We start from the raw sequence: 23,455 nt of genomic DNA, 5'->3' as shown, positions 1-23,455 counted from the left end.
CCCATTAAGGTTGGGTTGGGCCTAGGTTGAGTTGTGGGGACTTAGGGTTTGGGTTGGGGTCTTAAGAAACCCGACCCAACCTGACCCTGTTTCACCCCTAAGTCACACCCATAAAAGGATGTAATTCTCATCAAACTTGTAAGGGAGAAACCTCTGCTCGTCAATGTGGCTCTTGTGTCGGTGCAAGGGCTATCGACCATGCAAAAGACTGCCATCCTCCATAGTTGATGCTACTGCACACTGGTGCACGAGCCACAAGGATGGGAAAGTTCCTTTTCCATTCCTGTAACTAAAAGAAGGGGGAGATTTTTTTGTCCAGGAGTGTAGTCCTTGTGTTGACCAATGGGAGTGCACAAGAAAGCATTAACTAGTGGAAGGGATTTCCTCTTTTCATTGGGGGCGAGGGTGTTATTTTGCCTCATTGTGAGTCTAGGTGCAATCTCCACACCCCCAGATGGTCTTTCTTCTTTTAAGAGAAACGCATGCAACATGAATCTTTCCCCTACCTAGTGTACTGGCTTACAGCTTTTGCTTGAAGAGCAGACGCCAAGAGATCAGTGGATTGATTCTTGTCACATGGTTGTGTGTGTTTGTATTTATTGTGTCCCCCTTTCCCTATATGCCCCCATACCCCCTAGTGTGTGAGTAATGAGACCCTCTCCCTATCATTGCCCCTACCTCTGTGCGTGTGAGTGAGTCTTTTCCCATTAGGCAGTTCATTAGGAGAAAAAAAGGGGGGCTCTCTCTAAACCTGAGACGTTTACTACAATCATACACAGGATTTTTTTATTATTTTCTCTCTCATAACGAATGAAAAATGGAAAAAAAAATATAAAAATAACATTATCTGCTTGTATGTGTCCACACCCCCAGACACAGGAGGTGCAGAAAGATAATGATGCCCCTGCATTGAAGATGTGGAGCTCCCGCGTGCCTTCCTATTAGCCTGCATATTGGCGTGTACTAGTGCCACAGGGTATTATTCTCTTGCCCATAAGAATATCCAAGTGCTTAGAAATAGGAAACACATAATGTTCAGAGAGCCTTCCCCTAAAGGAAAAAAAAATTATTTCCCCTTATTTTTTCCTTTTTTTTTTTTTTCCCTAAGACCACGAGAAAACTAATTCAAAAAAAATTTTTTTTGTCAGTAAATAAATATATAAAGCAAGAAAAAAACGCGAGTATACCTTGCCTAACAAGGCAAGAGCTCCACTAGGCAGAAGGAGAACAACCCATTAAAGAGTAGGGGGAAGACAAGATAGATAATGGAAGGTCCCAGGAAGCAACAATAAGCATGTTCCTTGGGGTGTTTGAAACTAAACCATGTGGGACCTAGCTAAGCTTGGAGGTGACATAAAAAAAGATGGCCTTCCAAATCGAATTGAAGGATCTAGAGTAGGAAAACCATCTACAAAGATTTCTCTTTATCCAAATGAGGTTGATGGTGGTGCAAAAGGCGAGCTCCCTAGCTGAGTCACAAATCAATCTACTAGCAAAGGACATATCGATCCAAATCCATTCTCTTTAAAGGGAGAGGGCATCTTTTGGCTAGGCATAACTTGGCAAGGATACGCTTCCATATGATGGAAGAGAATGGGTAGTAAAAAAATAGATGGTTGATGTCTTCATGACCGTTCTAGCAAAGGTAACAAAAGAGTTAGACCAGGATGTGCCGATGCTAGAGGAAGTCTTAGGTAGGAAGGCAGTTAGAAAGAGCTCTCCAGTCAGTAAAGCTATGACGAGGAATGTGGAATTTGAACCAGACGTCCCTATGCCAGGGAGAAGGGGGGCCAGGATAGCGAATGAGGTTCCAAACTGAGGAGGAGGAGAACAAACCTAAAGGATGTGGGGACCAAGAGATTTTGTCTACAAAGTGAGAAGAGGAGAGAGGAGAGAGGAGGGAGGGGGGAAGGGCAGATCAAAAGGGAAGGAGGGGGATATCTATGGGGGGAACCAACCTCCCTCAATGATGATAGAGGAGACACAGGATTCCTTGGGGAGTCGGGAAAAGCAAACTGCTCCAACATTAGCTTGATGGAGGAGAATGCCAAGGGATGCCAATTATCCAGCCAAAGGAATGTCAATATTCCATTACCGATGGAGTAGTGGATAGCATTAATCGCAAAGGGTCTATGAAAGAGAATGTCTTCCACACCTAGGAGGAGTTGGGAAGGAAAGGAACAGACCAAAGAGAATCCCTACAGAGAAGGGAAAAATAGACCCAAGAGATCTAGATGCTTCGAGTTTTGGAGACCAAGCACCATATGAGCTTAAGGATGGCTGCAGAGTTAGCATCTTTGATTCTTCTGATTCTAAGGCCTCCATCTAACTTAGGAAGGCAAACAGAGGACCAGCGGAGAGGGTGAAGAAATCTGGCATAATCAGTGCTAAAAGGGGGATTTAATGGCCTTGAAATAGATTTAGGGAGTTGGAAGACCCTAGACCAGTAAATGATGCTGGATTAGATAATGGATATGATGAGCTCTAGACGTCCCACATAAGACAGAGTCTTGCCTTTCCAGAGTTGGAATCTTTTTTTGGATTTGAATGAGCATAGGAGAGCAGTGAGGGTCTATTAACCTTGCAGAGATGAGGGGAAGGCTAAGATATTTGACAGGGAAGGAGGTAGCCCAATTAGAAGCATATATGTAACACCCCCAAATCCAGGTGAGATATGGGTGCAGGCCCTCACGGGCCATCGTTAAATAACGGTATAAAACGACCGATTAGCTTTAAAACCTCAAAACATTGGTCAACTAATTATGGGCCCATGTCCACTATTCACCTTACTATCACGAGACCCACCACGTTTTCGCTGTGCACTCTGATTGATTTCATCAAATATACATAAAATCTATCAAACTTAAATATACAAATAAAGTCTCTATAAATCAAATCTTACATATCATGTATCATGTGTACAAAATATAATAAAATACATTTAATCATCTAAAAATACAAAACCTCTGTTCTGCTCAATTGCTCTTTCCTCCATGCCAAGCCACACCTAAGGCTGTGAGACATAAAACTGTAGTGAGGTGAGCTAAAACGAATTAGCTCAGTAAGATGGAACATGGCATTATCACACTTAGACAATAATAAATATACTTAAACTTTCATTCCTTTTTCACACATGCATAAAAACATCTTTCATAACATGTTAAAATCTCTTATTCATATTGCCTTACCAAGCAGTTTATTGACCTATCTCAACTCCTCTCCCTTGTCTTGCTCTTGAGTTCAAAGGATCTGGGTAGTATCTGGACTTGAGTCTCATCTTCACGTTTCCTGGCGGACATGAAACTATGCTTAAAACCTCTTTCGTGAACTGTGCTTGAAAACTACTTTTCATACATGAAAATACATACAAACTATAGAGAATCTCATGCATATCAGGTGAATCATGGTATAATCCACTTACCCTGGGTACAACTATCTGTATACAAACCTTCCCTAATCACTACTCTCTCATCCCCCTTCCTGGCTCTCGGTCTCTCTTCCATCTCCTTCTCGTAGCTCCCTCTGACTCTTGTTTTTTCTTTCCCTTCGTTCTTTCGTTTCTTTCATTTCTTTCTTTCCCTTCTTTCTTATATATCTTTCTTTTTCTTCCTTTGCATTTCAATTGGTGCATTATTAGTGGGTTGAATGTAACTGACTATCTTTTTATTATTATTATTATTATTATTATTATTTTGTTATTACGACTATTGTTATTATTAGTAATAGTACTATTTAATTTTTCTAAAATGTAGAGGGTCCTCTTTTTACTCAACCCTCACACACACACACTCTCTCTCTCTCTCTCTCAGACACACACACATACACACACACATACAATTTCGTCCTTTTCATTTGTTTTATTTTTAAAATTCAACATTAATTTGAAGAGGAGTTGCATATGCACACTCCCTCTCCCCATTGTCTTTACCTCCATCACACTTGCACACACATCACTCTCATCTCTCTCTCCTTCCTTTTAGTTTTCTTTTGTTTGTTCATCAATAAATGAGGGAGGTGAGGGAACAGGAGGGTTCCACCTCACCTTCCTCCCTCTCTCATTTAATTTCAAAATCAATGTAAGGAAAAACCTACTCACGTAAACCCCCTCTCTTTTATTCATTTTTTTTTCTCATTTTCTCTCTTTACCTTATGGGGTAATTACATGGGACAATTTTGGGGTGGGATATTACAATGTAAACTTGAGCAACCTCGCTTTAGAGGAGTCCGAGTCTCCAACAAGGAGTAGATGGGACTTGAGAAGATTGATGTGAAGACCCGAGAGGGATTTAAAGGAGGAAAGGGAGGCTATGATGATTTGGATGAAAACAGAGTTAGCTTTAGAGAAGATCATGAGAACGTTCGCGAAAGCAAAAATTGAACGATATAGATCTTATGTTTCTAAGAAAGTTCAACTCCTCAATTGAACATGACATCACATGGAATTAAGATCTGGATCGAGCCATTTCAACTTGAATTGGTTCAAATTGGCCAAGATCAGCCTGATATTCTCCATTGAATCGTGTTTTCATTTTTTACTATTTTTGAAACATTTCCAAACTCTTCCCTTCCTAGTCAACTGCCTCACCCCTTATGGCTCCCTCCCCAACCCGCTTCAAGTTGTAGCATACATCTCTCTCTCTCTGCCCTTGTCCCTCCACCCCTCCCCCATCAAACATAATTTAGAGCAATTATTGGAAAATGTGGCCCAGTTTGCTAGAAGCAAATATCAAGTTGCATTCATGATTTTGTCTATGTTTTCTCATGTTGAGATTTAGGCTGCTTTTGCATTCTTTTAACCATGTTTTTTGTGTGTTTCAATGCACCATTGATTTAGTAAGTCCATTTTTGTTTTCATCTTTTGAAATCTTCCATGGAATTTCATTGCTAGAATAGGCATTTTGCTGGTATTTAGGGTTTAATCTTCATCATGCATTTTCATCTTCCAAATCTATGTTTTTCATGTTTTTCTCGTGTCATTGATTTGTCTTCAAATGGTTTTTTTCCTATTTTAATGATTTTTAAGGGGTTTCTAGGACTTTTTTCCCAGGATTATTTCAGCTTTAGGGGCCTTTTTATAATTCATCCTTTTAGTTTATATAGTTAAGGTTTTCTCATGTTATTCCGATTCCTTTGCATTCTCATGATTTTCTTTAATTTAATTTTTATGCATTGATGCATTTAAGGGTTCATCTCATATTGCACATTCATTTCCCTTATTGTTATATTGCATGTTTATGCATCAATTTTGCTTTACTTTCCCATATATTAAACTTTCTTTGAAACCAAGCCTCTTGAGTATGTGTTCCCATCTCCTCCCTTATTTTACATTCCATAAACTAGCCCTTGTTTTGTAGCCAACTGTTTCTAATATGTGCCTTGTTATGGTGAAAATATATGCACCAGTGACATCTTGACATGTGGAACCAAGGTCGTTAGCAGATGGGGTAGGGACGAATCATTGGACCCAAACCAATGGACCAGAATTAGAGATCAGGAAAGGTGGACCAGAAGTAGCTTGAGATCAGTTATCTCCTAATCATAAAATCCGTAGCTTGGCTACCACGTGATTGAGCCACTCATAGGTGTAACCTAGTGACCAAACTTTTTTAGGGTGCTCAAGAGACCTCCAGCTGAAGATAAAAAGGGAATCCACATCTGTAGCTCGACAACCGAGCTACCAAGCTACAGTTACTCCTAATCAGATTCGTAACCCCCAAGCAAGGAGTGGATCTTTCCTAAATAGGAAAGATCACCCAACAAGACTCCAAGACGTCCCTAGGAGGAAGGGGAATCCCTCACCGATCGGGATACCTCATATTAACACACATTTGAAATACGATTCCAACTATATCTGGACTCCTACCATGACTAGACTCCTACTAGTCCTAGGACAACTACCATATTGGGGCTCTCCAAAATCGCCTTCCCACAACTATTCAAAACTCAGGTAAACCCCACTTCAAAGGGCCAAAGGTCAATACTTTTTCATTACTATACTATTTGCAGAGAGATCTAACTTTGGCATCGGTGAGTCCCCTGCCGGATCAACCCAACACTCACTCTCTTCTATCTTTTCCTCTTTGCAGGTCACACGAGAAGCTTAGTGTAAGGTACTAGGGCCTCGAGGGACCAACAATCTCTATTGAATGGGAGTCACAGCTTAGATTAGGGTTTAGGACCTATTGCTAATTGAAATTGAAATTGAAATTGAAAAAAGTGACTCCATGGTCCTTGGTCCACCTAGTGAAAACTAGACTTCTTCCCAAGTTATACTCACAAATTATTGAATGGTCTATCTAGGTTTTGAATATGTACAAGCAATATAATCACACAAATATTGGAAAGAAAAGCATGGCCAAGAATGTAAAGGGGAAGTTCAAATTCACATACCTGTATGGTTGTATCCAAGTATTTTGCATGGTTAGTATACGAAATAAAATAGACATGCATAAGAGTGGAGAGTAAACATAAAGCTAGCCCTAGCAATAATCTCATGAGGAGTAGAATAATTGAAATTGAACATGGGGTTGTACAGATATGCTGAAAAAATAAAAACAATGAGAAATCAGTAGGTAGGAAATTGAAATAAAATTATAAAAATCTAGTAAAATCATATTAGATAAGAGACATTGATCAAGTTTTGTGAAAAAACATGGGAAAATACATTTAGAAAGCATGCAATCCAAGATTTCATTAGGAGGAAATCTCAGGTTCTACATTGGTCAGCAAGGGAGAAAATCCAAAAAAAAAGTAAAAAACAATCATGAGACTTTTACAGTAGATGGACAAAAATTTATTCTAAAATTTTGAAGAAGGATATATTTTGAAGACCCCTACGGAAAGTAATATAATTGGCTGCACTTTATTGTTGCCCTATTGGGGACAACAGTGAGTTGTGCTTAGTAAAAGTACAGTAACTTTGAGCACAAAATTCAGAATAGAAATCTGTAAAAATGGAATGAAAGAGAACTTACCCCTCTATAACTTTCATGGGGGTGTTCTTTGATTGGAAGGGTGTCTTCTCAGGTGTGATCAGTGCAAGCTTGTATTGGTGCAATATACTACACCAGTTCCTTACGATTCCAATGTGCAAATCTCGGCGGCTATGGATGAGGGTGTCATATATGTGAACATATGACCATTGTGAAATTTTGGGGGATCCACAAAATGTGGAGGGGTCATGTATTTATGGTTGGGAGAGTCCTTGGTCATGAAGTAAGGTATAGGAATGCTTCCATATAAAGGTGTGAGATCTCTTTCCTTATTTAGAGAGAGATCTAGGTATATTTATAAAAGTGTATTCCGAAAGTATGTAGGAAATTATCACATTTGTCACATATTTTTCTAGAGTCTTCTAGGTGTCATAGGGTCATAGTGTGTGTTTAGGTACGTCCCTTGGTTGTTAATGTACGAGATTTGGCAGAAGTTCCAAAGAATCCCTATAAAATTGTAGGATCCAACAGAATTTGTATTTTGACTAGCATAGTTGACATTTAGCCATTGTAGGCCTGGGTGCAATTGGTGTCATCCAGAGAACACCTAATGTTGGCTTGAGTCAGTATAATTCTAGCTCAAGTTGACTCAAGGGTTTTGTCAAATTGGGTTTTTTGGCTCAATTTGGGACTGCTTTGTGGTTTGTTGGGTGGTCTTGGTCAATTCTATGTATGTCAAATCTATTAACTATATTTAAAATATTTTTATTCATTTTTAGCCATCATGTGCATTCATGGAAGGAAAAATATACTGCCTAGGGGTGAGAGAAACTCTCAACCATAAATACATGAATCATCCGCGTCTCAGGGGGTTCCCAAATATCATTGCACAACCCTTCCAGGAGTGACAAAATATGTTCTCTACAAAATGCCCCTCTTTGACTGAGACAATTAAACAATTGAAAGTCAACGAAAAGTCAAATAAGTGATTCATAGGACAGCACACTTTGTTAGGTGAGCAAAATGTTTCGGTGCCATGCTCAATGGCACTGTCGTAAATACTTGGTAAAATAATGAAAACAACACCGTACCATCGACGAAATCAAAACCAAGTGGGGTTTAAAAACATAAAGGAGAGTTAATAAAATCAAGAGATCTTAAGATAAAAATGTAAAAAAATCACTAATGGTAGCCGTACTGGCTTCGAAACCCTAGGATCTTGAAATTTTGAAAATTCTCGTCGACAGTCATATCGGCTATGACACCCCAGGTTTTATTTGAAAAATTTTCATTAGCAGCTGTATTGGCTATGTAACCTCGGGTTGTTCATTTGTAAAGGAAGCGTACTTACATGATGCCTCCAATTCAATGCTTTCATGTTGGGTGTGCATGTTTACACTATTATTGCCTAGACTGCTAGAATTTTTTGCTGGCATTGTATGAGTTGCTTATCCTATATGCGTCACCATTGCATGGGCTGCTTCGATCATGTACATTGTCATTGCATGGGTTGTGGTGATTATATACGTCATCGTTGTGTGGGCTATTTCACTAGAGATTGGATTGGACTGTTGCTTGATGCGCTTGCTTGCTATGGACGTTATGATGGCTTCACTAGGGTCATAGATTTGCATTCCATCCTTAGGTTCTTCCAGTACTTCGTCAAACAATGACTCACTGGGGAGTGCGTGTACAATTTTGATGCTCGTTGTCTGGTGGGGAGTACGAGGATACACTCCTACCACTTGGGGAAGGGAATTACATAGATCGGTAATGTCATGGGGCCATTGAATGTATGGGAAGTGTCCACCCATTTTCATTATTATTAGTTTTTTTTTTTTTTTGAAATGTATTGTACTTGGCTGGCGTCAACTAGGTGGTACGGGCTGTTGGGCATGACACATTTAGTGTCAGATCTATGATATACTCTTGGGCTTTCTCAAGTTTAAGTGGGGTGGTTTTTCCCTCTCTTCTTGGTCATGCAAAATTTGGATAGTATCCTCTTACCTCATTGCTAGAGATTTCCTAGATTTGAAAGTGATTTAGGAAGGTTTCTTCCTTCCTTTGCACTCTTGTTTCTTTCCCATCTTTAGGAGTACAATTCTACATTAATTAGGGGGATTTAAGGTGTAAAATCTATAGGGATTTGAAGATATTTAGAGTTGGTCAGAGTGTATAAGAAGGGGTTTAGGTTTTTGCTTAATCGATCTCTCCTCTTCTTCTTGAAACCTAGAAACCCTAGTTTTTCTTGTGAGTGCTTGAGCAATGCCACCTAAGGACAAGGGCAAGCGGTCAGCGGTTGATGAGCTCACTCCTCCCACGAGGAGCTTAGGCCACGGGGGGGTGCCATCATGATTCCTGAGGTATAACCCATTGTATGGGAGGCGTCGCTTAAAACACTTGCATCATCCCGATCGAGTTCAAAGGATACGGCAACGTTGTTTGGCGACAACCATTCGAGCGATGATGAGTATGAACACGATGAGCACGCTTGATGGTACGAAGGGAAGCACTTGAGGAATACGACTTCCCACATCTCCAATCGGATGTGGACACCCAATGCTGTAAGTGTTTGACTTCATTTGAACTTGCAATTGTGTTGATTTCCATGTTTAGAGCTTTTGTGATATGTGCTTAGTAGAATAAGACTTTGCAATTTTGATATCACCATGTGTTATGGGTCAATGTGTATATATTATGCTATTCTATATTCCTTAACCCGATTCTATATGTCTTGGCATTTTTCTTATATTGAATGTATGACTTTTGAATTGCTTTATATTACCTTGTTTTGTATTGCTTGTTATTGAATCGCTTTGCTCTTGAAATGCTTTGCTCAATTGTATCTTTTATAGAAGGATGACACATGAAGCATGGGTCAATGGACTGTGTGCTTCAGTGGTACAACAAGATGTACCCAGCCGTCCAGAGGTGGATCAAGGATATGGGATTTAGGGACTTTTCATAGCTATAGGCACTTAACCGCGGCCTTAATCTGTATCAGATTTGATGGAGAGGTGGTGGCTATTGACACACTTTCCTTTTCACTTGTTGGGAGATGATCATCACCCCGTCAGACTTCAGCCTATGTACGGGCTTGAGGTTCAGAGGGACGATGATCACGAGCTGCTCGAAGGGTGGGACCCCATGAATAAGATAAGCCATGTGACAATGCTTATTGGAGAGTGGCCTGAAACCACCATACCATTAGTGAGCTGGTTTCGCAAACATTGGGAGAAGCTAGAGAACGAAGTGATTGATGAGTCTCTAGCCTCCAAACGAGATTAATTGGTGTGAAGCTTTGTGATGAACATGCATGGGAACTCCCTCTTCAGCAATAGTAGCAATTCCATTAGCTTAGATCTGATAGGTTATTTAGAAAATATCAAGGCGGTGAAGAAGTATAATTGGGGAGTGGCCATGCCCACCTCCTCAGTAGCATGGATGCCCTCACTATGGGCAAGAAGCATTGTACCACTGGGGCATGGTATATTCTTGAGGTAAGTTCTATATATGTTCATTTGCTTATGCTTGGATTTTATATGTCTCTGTGTCTTGGGCTGATTCATCTGTTTTTGGCCTTGTAGTGCTAATGCTTCGAGTACTTGCACCTTTTGTGAGCCCAAGCTCAAGGATTATAGCTAGGACTTCTTCCCTCGTCCTAGGTTATGGAAATGGCTCCCTAGATCCAATCTAAGTTCTTTGTTTATGGTTACTTGCTTGTATTGAACTTGTTCTTACATAGATATTGATCTTGTGTGCTCTTGACTTGCATATATGAGTTGGTCCCCATGGGCCTCTTTGCTAGTGGGCCATGATCTAGGGAATGCCCCTTATCTCAATACCATGAGGGTGTAGTTCTATGGGCCATCAGGTTACACCTAGTACTTAGGCAAGTGGGTGGCAGGCAGTCAGTCTCTAGTGCCTCATCTTCCTCCACGCCACATGTTACACTAGGAGATGCAAACTCCGGATCGCCTTACTAATGAGAGTACAGGTTATGCCGTTGCCGACTTCTTTGTGCCAGACTCTTGGAGCCAATATCGGGAGTTCATAATCACGGAGGGCATATGCCTCCACATCACCCCAGAGGGTTGGAAAGTAGGTAGATTGCTAGGATTTCCATGAGAGGATTCCTTCCATGTCTTTTGTTGCTGGGTAGTCACATGCCACCTCCACCATACCATCTACGAGGCCTATGAGTGGAGCTCAGAGTGCCCCTAGGGGTGATGGCCACTTCTTGGGGTAGTCCTTCCAGGGTTCTCTGGTTGGGTTTTCTAGGATAGGGGTGTCCTTGTCGACATCCAGCTTCCCAGACTGCCTTTACCTAGGGTGCCCACCCCATACGCTTATGTAACTATGTATGCATTTTCTTTTGTTTGTCTTCTTGTACTGTTATGACTCCTCTGCTTTGGTTCACAGATCCTGGGCAACAAGTATGATGATCTCAGATCGATCATCGATGGGTATGAGCAGTTGCTGGGGAAAGAAATGGCAACTCACTATGCCATGGTTATTCCCCATTCTTTTTATAAGGGTATCAGGGTTAGTTTCACAATATACTAGCAAAAAGAATATATGCATACAGAAAGCTGAGTTATATGCTCCAAGGTTTGACATTAATGACTGTCAGGCAACAATTCAAAAGCTTCATGAGCAAGTTGGCATCTTCTGCAGAGGGTGAGGCCATTGGTGATGGAGGTGAGGCATCTCTCTTAGAGAGTGAGGAGGAGAATCGTGTCAAGGTGGATAATCGGAGGGAGCAAGGTTCAAAGCTTCAGAGGACTCTGAGTGGTTTTGCTTTTCTTTTTGTTGATGATGTACACGACCATGTGGTCGCTTTCTTTTCTCTTTTCCTTACTGTCAAAAGTGTACGACCATTGGGTCATTTTTATTTGTAAAAATTTGAGGTTTTTAATTCCCCAAGTAATGGAATTTGAATTTGTGTACTTGCATGTTTCTGTTTCCTTCTTGTTTGCAAAATTTTGTTGGCCCTAGGAATTTGAATCCCAAGTGTAGATAACTGCATGAGATCCCTTAAATGCCAAGGGTAGGCTGAATATACGTGTGAGTGCCGCAAACAGCCAAGGTTGAGGCATGTAACCCCCAGGGTTCCTAAATTAAAGTTCAGCAAAATTGCATGTTTACAGACTCAATTTGACATCAGCCTGAGCTTGTACACAGGTAGCTTTTGTTGAACTCAAGTCTTGGAGTTTCGAGGATTGTATACCCCTACCTTGGTCAGTTGCCTTCTACCCTAAGCATCTAAAGGGTCATGCACAATTTCCTATGTTTAGAGTCCAAACTCTAACACCCTATGGAACTTTGTAAGCAATAAGGCAAAGCACACATGCAAGCAATTACAACATTTCAAATTTCATCTAATTGGGAATTAAAAACCCGAATCTTTACAAAAAAAAAAAAAAAGGACCACAAATTCGTGCATTACAAAAGTTTCAAAAGAAATAAAAGAGATGACCAAATAGTCGTATACATCATCAAAAAGAAAAAAGAAAAGCTAAAACTACTTGAATTCCTCTAAAGCCTTGGACCTTCACTCGCTCCTGGCATTTGTCTCGGCATTGTCCTCCTCCTCACTCTTTGATTGAGATGCATTGTCCCCATCACTAGTGGCACAACTCTCCGTGGCTGCCGTGGATGTGCCCTTACCAATTTTCCCACGTAGCTTTTCGATCATGGCCTAATAGTCCTTGATGTCCAACCTTGTAGCACATAACTCAATCTTCTGCATACATACATTTTTTTTGTGGTGGTATACTGTGAAACTAACATTACAGGCACTTACATTTGCAAGAAAAGAAATGGAGAATTACCGTAGAATGGTGGGTTGCCATCTCCTTCCCAAGCAACTATTTATACCCATCTATGATCAACCTAAGGTTGTTGTATTTGTTGCAGGATCTGTGAAACAAAGCAGAGAAGGTCCGAACAATATAAAAAGAACAAGCAAAAAGAAAACTACGGACATACTTACATAAGCATATGGGGTGGGCACCCAGTCAACGATAGTCTGGGAAGGGGGATGTAAACATGGACATCCCTATCCCAGAAAACACAACCAGGGAACCCTGGGAGGACTACCCCATGCGGCATCACATTCACCCTTGGGAGCACTCCGAGCTCTAACTCGACTCGCAAGCCTTGCATCTAGTGTGGTGGAGGTGGCTTGGGATGGCGCCGCAACAGAAGTAGAAGTAATCCTCTCATGATGGTCCTAACAATCCAAGCAAGTCAGTTATAATACACAACAATAGAGAGAGACAAGTTCAAGAATGAGAGGCCAAGTTACTCACCTTCCAACCCTCTGGGGTGATATAGAGGCATACACACTCTGTGATCATGAACTCCTGGTATTTGTTTTAGGAGTCCGGCAAGTCCACGATGGCATAACCTATCCTCCCATCAGTGATGCGGCCCTAAGTCAGTGTTTTTAGATGTAGTATGTGGTGTGGAGGAAGATGCAGCACCAGATATTAAGTGCCCTCCTCCCACTAGTGAGCCACCCACTCACCTAAGTACCAGGTAAATCTTGATCTCCCATGGAACAACACCCTCGTAATGTTGAGATGAGGGGCATTCCCCAGATCTCGGCCCTCTAGCAAAGAAGCCCACGGGGACAAACTTACCTGTACAAGTCAAGAAAAACACACAAGATTAGTATCTATGCAAAATGAAATTCAATATAAGCAAGAAACCATAAAATAAAGAACTTACATCATATCTAGGAGCTAGTTCATTAGCTCCCTAAGTTTGGAGATTGAGTGCACGGGCTTGCAGTGCTCACAATTGGTAGCTAACCATCTTCCAGGATGAGGGAAGAAGTCCTGGCTATCATCCATGAGCTTGAACTCACGAAGATGCAGATACTTAAAGCACCAGCACCGCAAGGCAGGCACAAAAAACTTAGTCTAAGAGACACAAAGAAATATCAAATTCAAGTAGATGCAAATGAACAACAAATACAAGAACTTACCTCAGTGACATATCATGCCTTGTGAAGCAGTGCCTCTTGCCTATAGCTAGGGCATCCATGCTCCTAAGGAGGTATGCATATCCGGTTGCTCCGCAATTGTACTTCTTCATCACCTCAATCTTCTCTAAGTAGCCTAGCTGGTCTAGGCTGATGGAATTGCTGCTATGGCTGAAGAGGGAGTTCCCTAGCATTTGTGCCAAATGATTCCTTGTAGAGGCAGGAGACTATCAGTCACTTGGTCCTCCGGATTTTCCCAATGCTTGTGGAACCAACTTACTAACGATGTGACAATGCTAGGCCACTCTCCGATGAGCATTTTCGCGTGGCTCATATTATTCAAGGGGTCCCATCCTTTTGGATAACCCATGACAAACATCCCTCTAAACCACAAGCCGGAGCACAGGTTGAAGTCAGATGGGGTGATGGTCATCTCCCCACAAGTGAAATGGAAGGTGTGGGTCAACGGCCATTACCAGTCCATCAAAACTCATCTAAGTCAAGGTCGTACTTGCGCACTTGTAATTGTGAGATATCCTTGAAGCACATATCCTTCACACATCTAAACGACTGGGGACAACTTTTGCATCACTAAAGTATGTAGTCCACTGATCTATACTTCTTTGTGTGGTCAACCTTCTACATAATACATTAAGAAAGCACAATTCAATACAGAGCAATTCAAGAGCAAGACAAATCACCACAATTCAACAATGCAATTTATAGATATACAGAGCAGTTGAAAGCTATATAGAACTATACAGAGCTAAGCAGGGCGATGCAAAGTGATATGGATGGTGATGTCAAAATATTTTAAAATCTTATATGGCATTCTATCAAACAAGTTACGAGTCCTAAGCATAGGGTGCTATAACAAAATTACAAGTTCAAAAGAATCTGAATACTTAACAACGTTAGGTTTCCACACCCTTTTGTAGATATGGGAACTCGTATTCCTCAAACGCTTCCCCTTGTACCACCGAGCATAGTCGTTGTTCTCGTACTCATCATCTCCCCAATGGTCATCGCCAAACAATGTCGTTGTGTCCTCGGAGCTCGACCGGGGAGACGCTTGTGCCTCATGTGATGTCTCTCATATGATGGGTAGTGCTCCAAGAATGGTAATGGCACCCCTACGTGGTCTAAGCCTCCTCGTACCGAAACTCGCACCATCTTAAGGATTTCAGTTCCTTCTAGGCCGTTCAAATCCTTCTTTTCTCCTTCATCACGCTCTGGCCCTCATTGAGACTCTCCACTTCACTCTTCTTCCCCTCCCTTGCTTCCTCTTATTTCCTTGTTTTCTCACCTCGAGCCAACAAGCTAATCCCTACAAGATCTTTGTCATCCACTCCCCCTCAGCCTCTTCAATCCTAGATTCCTTGCCATCCTCCTTTTCCTTGTCAATGTCTCCATCAAGAAGAGGAATCTCAACGACACTTTCTCCACCACCCTCTCCATCGCGTTGACCTCATACCTCTCCATCCTCCTTTTTTAGGTCCTATTTGCATTCTTCCACACATCCTCCTAGAAAACCAAGCTCCTTGAGGCCATCAGTCGTAACTTCATATTCGTACTAGTCACTGATAGCACCGACAACAGCAGCATATTCTATGCCTACTTTTTATTGAATTCCATCTATCTACTTCAGCATGTTAGGGATTGTAGACACTCTCCTTCCTACTCTCCAATTAGTGGGTGATATCCAGCACCATCAACAAGTCCTTGAGGGTTCGCATCTACCTGTTCTCGTTAGTGTTGTAGAAACTTGCCCCCCAAATCCACTTTCTTAGTATTTTTGTTTGATGAATCTGGTCTTCTAGGGTCTTACACTACTCGTCTTCCTTTGCAAGCTATCTTATGTCATGGTGGGATTTTGCATTCTTTTCATGAGGCTCATCGATGATGCCCTTGCTGTCACTAGTGAGGCTTGCCAAAGGACCAAATGCGATATCAGACAACTACCTCCCTCAAGTTGCTAATGATGTTTAAAAGCTAAAAGCATCATTGAGTCCCAAACCCACTCACCATGGGAATCACATGCTTCATGTACTTCTACTACGTTATCCCATTGCCCATTAATTTTCATGGTGTCCAACTTCCCAAGGCCTCTCCTTTGCCTTCTCTAACATCAAATATTTTTTTTTAGCACCACCATCAAAAAATTAAGATTTGTAATCCTCCCCCTCCTCTCAAACTTCTATTGCCCATCGCTAATGTTGTGCTCGCAAGATGAAGAGCACAATCGAAAATTGTAGGGTAGATTATTAGGACTCACATTATGAATTTGAAGACGTACAACAAGATACATATAGTAGGAATTGTTTTGGGTAACTTTGTATTGTCCGTATTTGTTTTGGGTTTGCATTAATTAAAGGGGAAAATTTTCCCCTGCAATCAATGTACAATACACTAGCATGGGAGATTCCTCCTACAACGACGATGCGGGGAACTCTCTCTTTTTAAAAATAAATATTGAGTGGCTTATTTAGTTAAGTAAAACCCATTTTTTGGTATGTTTATAATTTTCCCAAAATGAAAGGCCCTAAAGTGATATACCTCTCTAGATGGCAAACATAGAGAATTTCCCTTATTTGTTAGATTTATCAAAAAGAAAGAATGAGCACTACCCACTGGCATAGAAACACGTCTAGACACAGTGGGTGCAAAAAGACTGTGATGCCCCCAAGTTGAAGATGCTCTCGTGTGCCCTCCCATTGGTCTACGCACTAATACCTGTGCCAGCAGGTAGCGCTCTTTTGCCCTATAAAAAATACCATCTTAACTTTTTTTTCCACGAAATATATAGACAAGTTATAAAACCCTAGAGGAGTTGCAGAAGAGGATTGAATGGTTTGTTGGTATTGTCTGATAGCGGAGAAGAAAAGAGACAAGGGTTGAGTTTATTGGCAGGTATGTTATGTTCTACTTATTTCCCATTTTGTTTTTCCTCTTTGAATAAATCAAAATTGAAAATATGTTAAATTTATTTTTCTCTGTCTAAAACAAACATTAGAATTTTCCTTTTGTTTTATGTTAGATGTTCATCGATTCCAAGTTAATAACCATGGAGATTGGTTTTCCCATGCATCGTTGAGTCATTGAACTTCATAAAAAAAAATTTTTGGCATTTTTGTGATCATAGTTTGTTTTTCTTCCTCCTACATAATTAGGGCTTATTGAGATATAATTATAAAGGTGTTTATTATTACCTTATGGTCTTTTTCCTCATCAAATTTTGGAAAATCATATTGTCTTTTGCTTTTGGTCAATTGATTTCTGTTAAGTAGTTAACATCAGAAACTCTTCATTTGATTTAAGTCCAAGCTTGGTTAGATCCATGAAATCATCATCAATCTCTGTTTTTTTTTTCTTGGTTGTAGTTTTATTCAATTTACTTATTTTTATATCCTTTTGGTCAGCTGTTTGGTAGATCTCTAAACTTTGTACCAGATTTAGTGATATTTTGTGTGATTGTGCTTGGTTTATATTGGATCGCACATAAGGTGGAATTGGAGGTTCAAACCCTCTCTCACACTCATCCTCTAATATTAGTTGCATACTTGCTTTATTAATAGATTAAACAGTAAGAAATGAAATGAGAAAGAAGTTATAGATGGTGATATGGTCCATAAAATTATGCATAATTATTAACTTGATGTTCCATCCTTTTTGTACCATGTTGAATGATCCTCTAGTTAAATGATCATTGGATGGAAGTTTTACCACTTGGGTTAATGACTTGTTGAGTTTCATCTTCGTCTCAAATGTATGACCCACCATATATTAGATATTTTGTTTTTATTTGAACAATCAGATAGAATTTTTGTTTAACCTTGGAACTCCAAGACTCTCGAAAACCTTAAAATTTTCTTAAGTCAAGGCAAATCGAGTATAAGTGGGGACTTCCAGCTTGACCACTACTTCAAACTAACATAATCTTCTCAAAAAACAAAAAAAGAACCTAACCTAAAGTTAAATTTCTTGTCTGTAACAAAACTTTAAATCTCTGAGGAGAAGTGAGATTGACTAGAACTTATCATAGGGATTGATAGATGATAATATATTGAACATGTCTTTGAAATTGAGTGCTAGCAAACCGTCCTACATGGTTACCAAAAAAAAAAAAAACCGTCCTATATATGGAAAAGGTACAAAAAAAAAAAACCCAATTAACCATAGTTAGTATTAAATTATAACTATTATGGAGAGAGAGAGAGAGAGAGAGAGATGTTCCCTATGAGGAGAGCCCATAGGGGACCAGAGTGCAGCAATACACCCAACGAGGGGCCCCAAAAGAATCCTTTCCCATCCATACTTTTGAACCTAAGGAAATCAAAAGTGGGGTGGGGGCTGTATACTTGTCATGCATCTCTATCATATCTGAGCTTATTAAATGCATCTCTAGGAATCAAGAAGATATAGTGATTACATTATTAAAAGCATAACAGTTTCAAACAAAGGATTAGAAACGAATTTTTTGGTCTTTGATAAACTTGTTTCTCAGATCGTTGGCATCGAAAACTACAACACCGACTATGGCGTCAAGGACTACCTTCAAGGAGTTTTTGGTGTTTGATAAACGAGTTTCCTTTTGATCGCTTTCTAATCAGGCTTTCCCCCAATATTTTGGTCTCAACTTGTTTCTTAAAACAGCAAAACACATATAACATGTTTTTCCATTCACGTTTCTTGTATCATAAATTGTCATGAATTTCTATTTACGTTTCTAAAAATGGGTGGAACAAAATGGATTTATCAAACACTTTTAAGGCCGTTTTTCCATTTCTCGGTACAGAAAAACACAAAAACGTATTTCTAAAAACGTTATTAAACGATGCCTTAGTAAAGGCACTACATAATAGCATTTCTAGGATTAAAGAGCCATGGCCTATTGATGGAAACATATCTTAATTTGGCAAACTGAAGAACATTATTGAGATGTAATATTCTGTAAATCTCAAAAATCGTCTTCTTTCGATGTGACTGGGGTGATAATGAGAAGGGCGTGGATAAAGACAACCTTGTGTTTACACTAACTTTAACCATTTTGATGCATTCTGGCTAAAATGAGGTAATTGATTATTCATTTATATTCCCTTCACAAGTAGAGCAAGTGTTTTATTTAACATATCCCTTAAAACTTGATTAGTTTGTTGCTCTCAAATCATTGATACATGATAATTATGATATGGTTAGTCATGTTGTTGAAGACTATGTTCAAACATACCAACATATGTCTTCAAAATATTCACAGTATGGGATGACAAGTGGTTGAAGGTGATTCCAATCTGAGGGAACAATATAGATAACGCTTCAGCGGAAATAATAGTATGTTTGCATTAATAAAACCCAAGGTGGGTAAGCCTTACATCTCTGTTTTCAACCTTGCTACCCAGAAAACCCATTGGCTTCTTCATAGTCCCTTGTCAGTTAGTCATGAATATCTTTACTGTTATGGGATTGGGTTTAATCCTACAACTAAAAGATAAAAGGTGGTGTGTTTTGAAGGAATTTAGAAATAATGGCATCAGGTGTGAGGTACTAAACCAAGGCTCTATAACATGGAGACAAACTGACGAGCCTCTTAATGGATTTAGTGTTCCCTGACATTCAATTTCGATTAATGGGTTTCTTCATTGGTATGGACATGTCTTCGCTATGGACTTGAACAATGAGAAGTTTTTTGAAGCATCTATGTCTAGCATTTATATTCCGCAGTGTCCTTATGCTTTCGATCTTCTTGAAGTTGAGGGCCATCTTTCCATGATCATGTATGAAGTATGCTGCCAAATTCAATTCGATATTTGGAGTTTGAAGGATATTTCTGATGGTACATGGGAAAGAATATTCAGTGTTAGCTTGGCTACTATAAGATGAGACCCTATTATGTCCTTGGATTATCTTTACTACATTGGGAGTCTCTACAATGGGAAATTCATATTTTTTAAGCAGCATAAGAAATTGGTGGCCACAGTGGAATATTTTGTAGTTGATTTGGGGAAGCAGGAGCTGAAAGCCGGTGGCTGTTAACCTCAGAATGTTATAAGCTTGGAATGCTCGCTGCAGTTCGCTTTTCTGAAAGATGATCATCATGACGAGAATGGAAGAAAAGTCAAACAAAGTAAGAAGAAGGTAGAGCTTCTTAGATTTAGATCATTAAAAACATCATAGATTTTTAATATGTAAAAACTATCGCCTATCGATTTGAATGAAGGAGTACAAGTTTTAAGCGAAGTTATGGTATGTGGCATTACTCTCTTTTCCTACCTTGTCTTCTCATTGACTTTTCAAGAAAATAAACCAAAGATTGATGTTTCATTTAACATACCTGGTAAATCATTGATCCGATAGTATGGCCTTCTATATTTTGCTTCATATATAACAAGCCTCTGCAAATGGTAATCTTCCATTTGCTCTCTTGTAAAACATTTGCAATCTTCTGGTAAATTCATCCTTTAAAGAAAGTCCACAAGGAAACATGTTTAATAAGAAAACAATGATCTACTAGCAATTCATAGGTGAAATTATAGATAATCAAGTACCAACTATACACTAGATTAGGATGATAGTTAAATGCCGTATATATTATTAATAGCATAAAGTGATCCATTTGACATTACATATTTTAAGGTTGAACACAAATAATACTAATATCAATTTTTGATAAAAGAAAATTACCTACCTAAGGGGACCTCACGGAAAGGAATTCTTCATTGAATTCTAAATAATTGAGAAATGGTTGATGGAGAAGCAGGGGAACCATATAGAGGACTCCACCAAGGTACTTGATATATCTACTATAATTTAAAAATATTTAATGATGCTTTCTCTTATTTCCATAAAATACACTCATTGAATAAAAAATAACGATACAATCTGTACAGCTATAAAAGCGTCATATAAATATGTAGGGTCTAGCTAATCAAAAAATTACCTAAATTGAAATAGAATTTAATCAATTGATGAACAAGCATCCACCATGTTTGATACATTAATTCGTAACCATCATTTACGTTTTGTTGAATTTAACACAAATAGGAAAAATTATAGTTAAACACAAATAATATAGATATCAAAATTAGAAAAAAGAAATTTACCTACAAAAAGAACTTCATGGAAAGAACTATTCATTGACATCTAAAAAATTGACACACAGTTGATGCAGGAGAAAGAAGGGCACCCACATAGGACTTTGTCAAGGTTCTTGATAAAAAAAAAAATGATAGTGGAGAAACATATGTTGAAACACTATGCTATTTATAATAAAACAAAGAAGAGTGCTGAAGTCTTAAAAAAAAAAAAAAAAAGAAAAAAGAAAAAAGAAGAAGAAGAGTGCTCACTGCTCAATCAATAACATTTAAGGAAATTGACAACAGATTAACAGATCACCACAAATTCAGCGATTTTACTATATATTTCTTAAAGGGTTCACTTCACATTGCCAAAAGAAAGATAGTAGATCGAGGTACAACTGTGAATAGTTAACAAAAGATAGGAAATCGAGGTACAACTGTTAACAATTGGCTAAAGATAGTAAATTGAGGTACATCTATGAATAGTTGGCAAAAGATAGTAGATCGAGGTACAACAGTGTATAGTTGGTAAAGATAGTAGATTGAGGTACATACAACTGTTAATAGTTGTTTGAGATAGTAGACCAAGGTACAACTGTTAACAATTGGTAAAGATAGTAGATCGAGGTACAACTGTTAACAGTTGGCTTGAGGATATTGTGTAATGAGCTTAGCTCCTAGGATGTTTCCAGTTTGAATCATCTTGTTCCTCTCTAGTCTAGGATCGCTCACCCAAAAAAAAAAAAAATCCTATAAAAATTATGATTGATTTTGTCCTTTGAAAAGGATGAGGGAGAAAGCACCTTCCCTCAAACACATGTGTCCCTAGAAAGGAAAGGTTAAGGAGACCAATTTCCTAAATGACATTCTAGTAATTTTATGAATGGTACTGAAAAATAAATTTAAATAAAAATTAATATGATGGCAAGAGTTTCCCATGTCACTCCTGTATGGGAATCTCCGACACCACACAAATAATAACATAGGAAATTGCTTTACCATCAAGGTCCCCCACATAATCATAGAGGAGAGTGTTAGTGTAGCACCCGTAATTGTAAGGGTGTGAGAAATCAATTTCGTATCGTAAAATAACATAAAGAAATCATTCCCTACATTGCTTATGTGAGGATTTTTGTTTTTCTATATTTACAATTATTTATTTATTTAATTTTTCTTTGCTCCGCCAACCAGATATGCTCGGGAGCAATTGATGGCGAAATACTCCACACTATTGGACGAAATGCGTTTGAAATACCTTTCACATTCCCTCCTCAATCATTATTCGTGTGCTTCACTGCCAAGAGTATCCTCCCCATTTTTATATATAAAGAAAAAATTTTGGATGGAGTGAGGAGATGTAGTCTTCACTTTCCTTATTCTTTATGGAAAGGTAGACTAGCTGAAAACATAATGTTCATATTGGAAATACTATTTTTTTTTTCTTATCTTAGATAAATGAATTTACACACACACACACACACAAACAAATACAAATAAATTTGTGACAATTGTATTTTGAGTCATTTTAGAATAGCATCGATTCAGTTGTTAGGAATGTATACATAAAAAACTAATACAATATGCCATATTGATTCAGCCTCGTGGGAAGCTATGGATCGGGAGAATCAAATGACTCACGTATCACACTTGTGCAAGGCGTGTAGGATTCGCAGGTTCGAGTAGTCATAGGAAAATGACTATATCTCTCTCAATACAGGTCGGAATGATGTGATTTCAAAGCTTATAGAACAAGGACTCATAGATCTACAATTTTTGTGACAAACGTTTTCTCAGAAAATGTTTTTAGTACACCAGAAATCTATCATGAATTTGATGCACGAATCTGAAAATTGAAAGTAAGGAAGGGTATAGCTCTTCTAGGCTATGGAATGACTCTTCAATGTCATATGGATGAGAAACTCTTTAAGGTTTCTAAATGACTTAATAATAAGCAAATCTTTACTAAACTTCTTCATGTCCCAATAGGTTACATTGTCTAACAATTTATATGGAAATAAAATAGCCAAATTCACATTACAATGTGAAAGAGAACAAAGGAGAAAATATTGACTATAAAACTAGTTTGATTCATATTTCCACATCTTAGTCCCATTTGTCTTCAAGGTTAGGTTGGATGTTGAAAACTCACCTTGCCTTGGTTGCCTTTGTCTTCAAGGTTATAGAAGGGGCATTTAAAGTAGGGTGTTTTCAAATTGTGGATGCTATGATTGAATTCAAGACAAGTGGGAAGAGAATGTAGTGTGAATTTGTATCCACCTAATGCCATCTCAGAGTCAAGCCTTCTAGAATGTTGACTTGGCTCCTTTGGAGTGATTTGGAGGTGACTAAGGAGTGCTTGTTGAGGTGGCATGTAGACTGGATTTATTGCTAGCTTGGTGGGCTAACATGGGCTTGGACTGCTGGTGTGACTCAAGTCCAGTTTTAATATTGTGGGCCTT

At 39.0% G+C, this 23,455-nt stretch overlaps 2 long non-coding RNA genes across 2 annotated transcripts; one reads left to right on the top strand and one right to left on the bottom strand.

Moving 5' to 3' along the window:
• Positions 1-12,369: 12,369 nt before the first annotated feature.
• Positions 12,370-14,556, bottom strand: LOC122072878. The gene is made up of 5 exons (XR_006138603.1): positions 13,668-14,556; positions 13,247-13,579; positions 12,928-13,167; positions 12,767-12,854; positions 12,370-12,678 (listed from the first exon to the last, which is right to left on the bottom strand). It is a non-coding gene; the product is annotated as an uncharacterized LOC122072878 (long non-coding RNA).
• Positions 14,557-16,727: 2,171 nt separating this feature from the next.
• Positions 16,728-22,971, top strand: LOC122074930. Its single transcript, XR_006139096.1, has 3 exons — positions 16,728-16,833; positions 22,188-22,386; positions 22,594-22,971. It is a non-coding gene; the product is annotated as an uncharacterized LOC122074930 (long non-coding RNA).
• The last annotated feature ends 484 nt before the right edge of the window (positions 22,972-23,455 follow it).

Source organism: Macadamia integrifolia, chromosome 3 (assembly GCF_013358625.1).
Source record: "Macadamia integrifolia cultivar HAES 741 chromosome 3, SCU_Mint_v3, whole genome shotgun sequence".
Lineage (NCBI taxonomy): Eukaryota > Viridiplantae > Streptophyta > Magnoliopsida > Proteales > Proteaceae > Macadamia > Macadamia integrifolia.
Note: the sequence above shows the minus strand (reverse complement) of the source record. Positions and strands in the feature narration are given on the sequence as shown.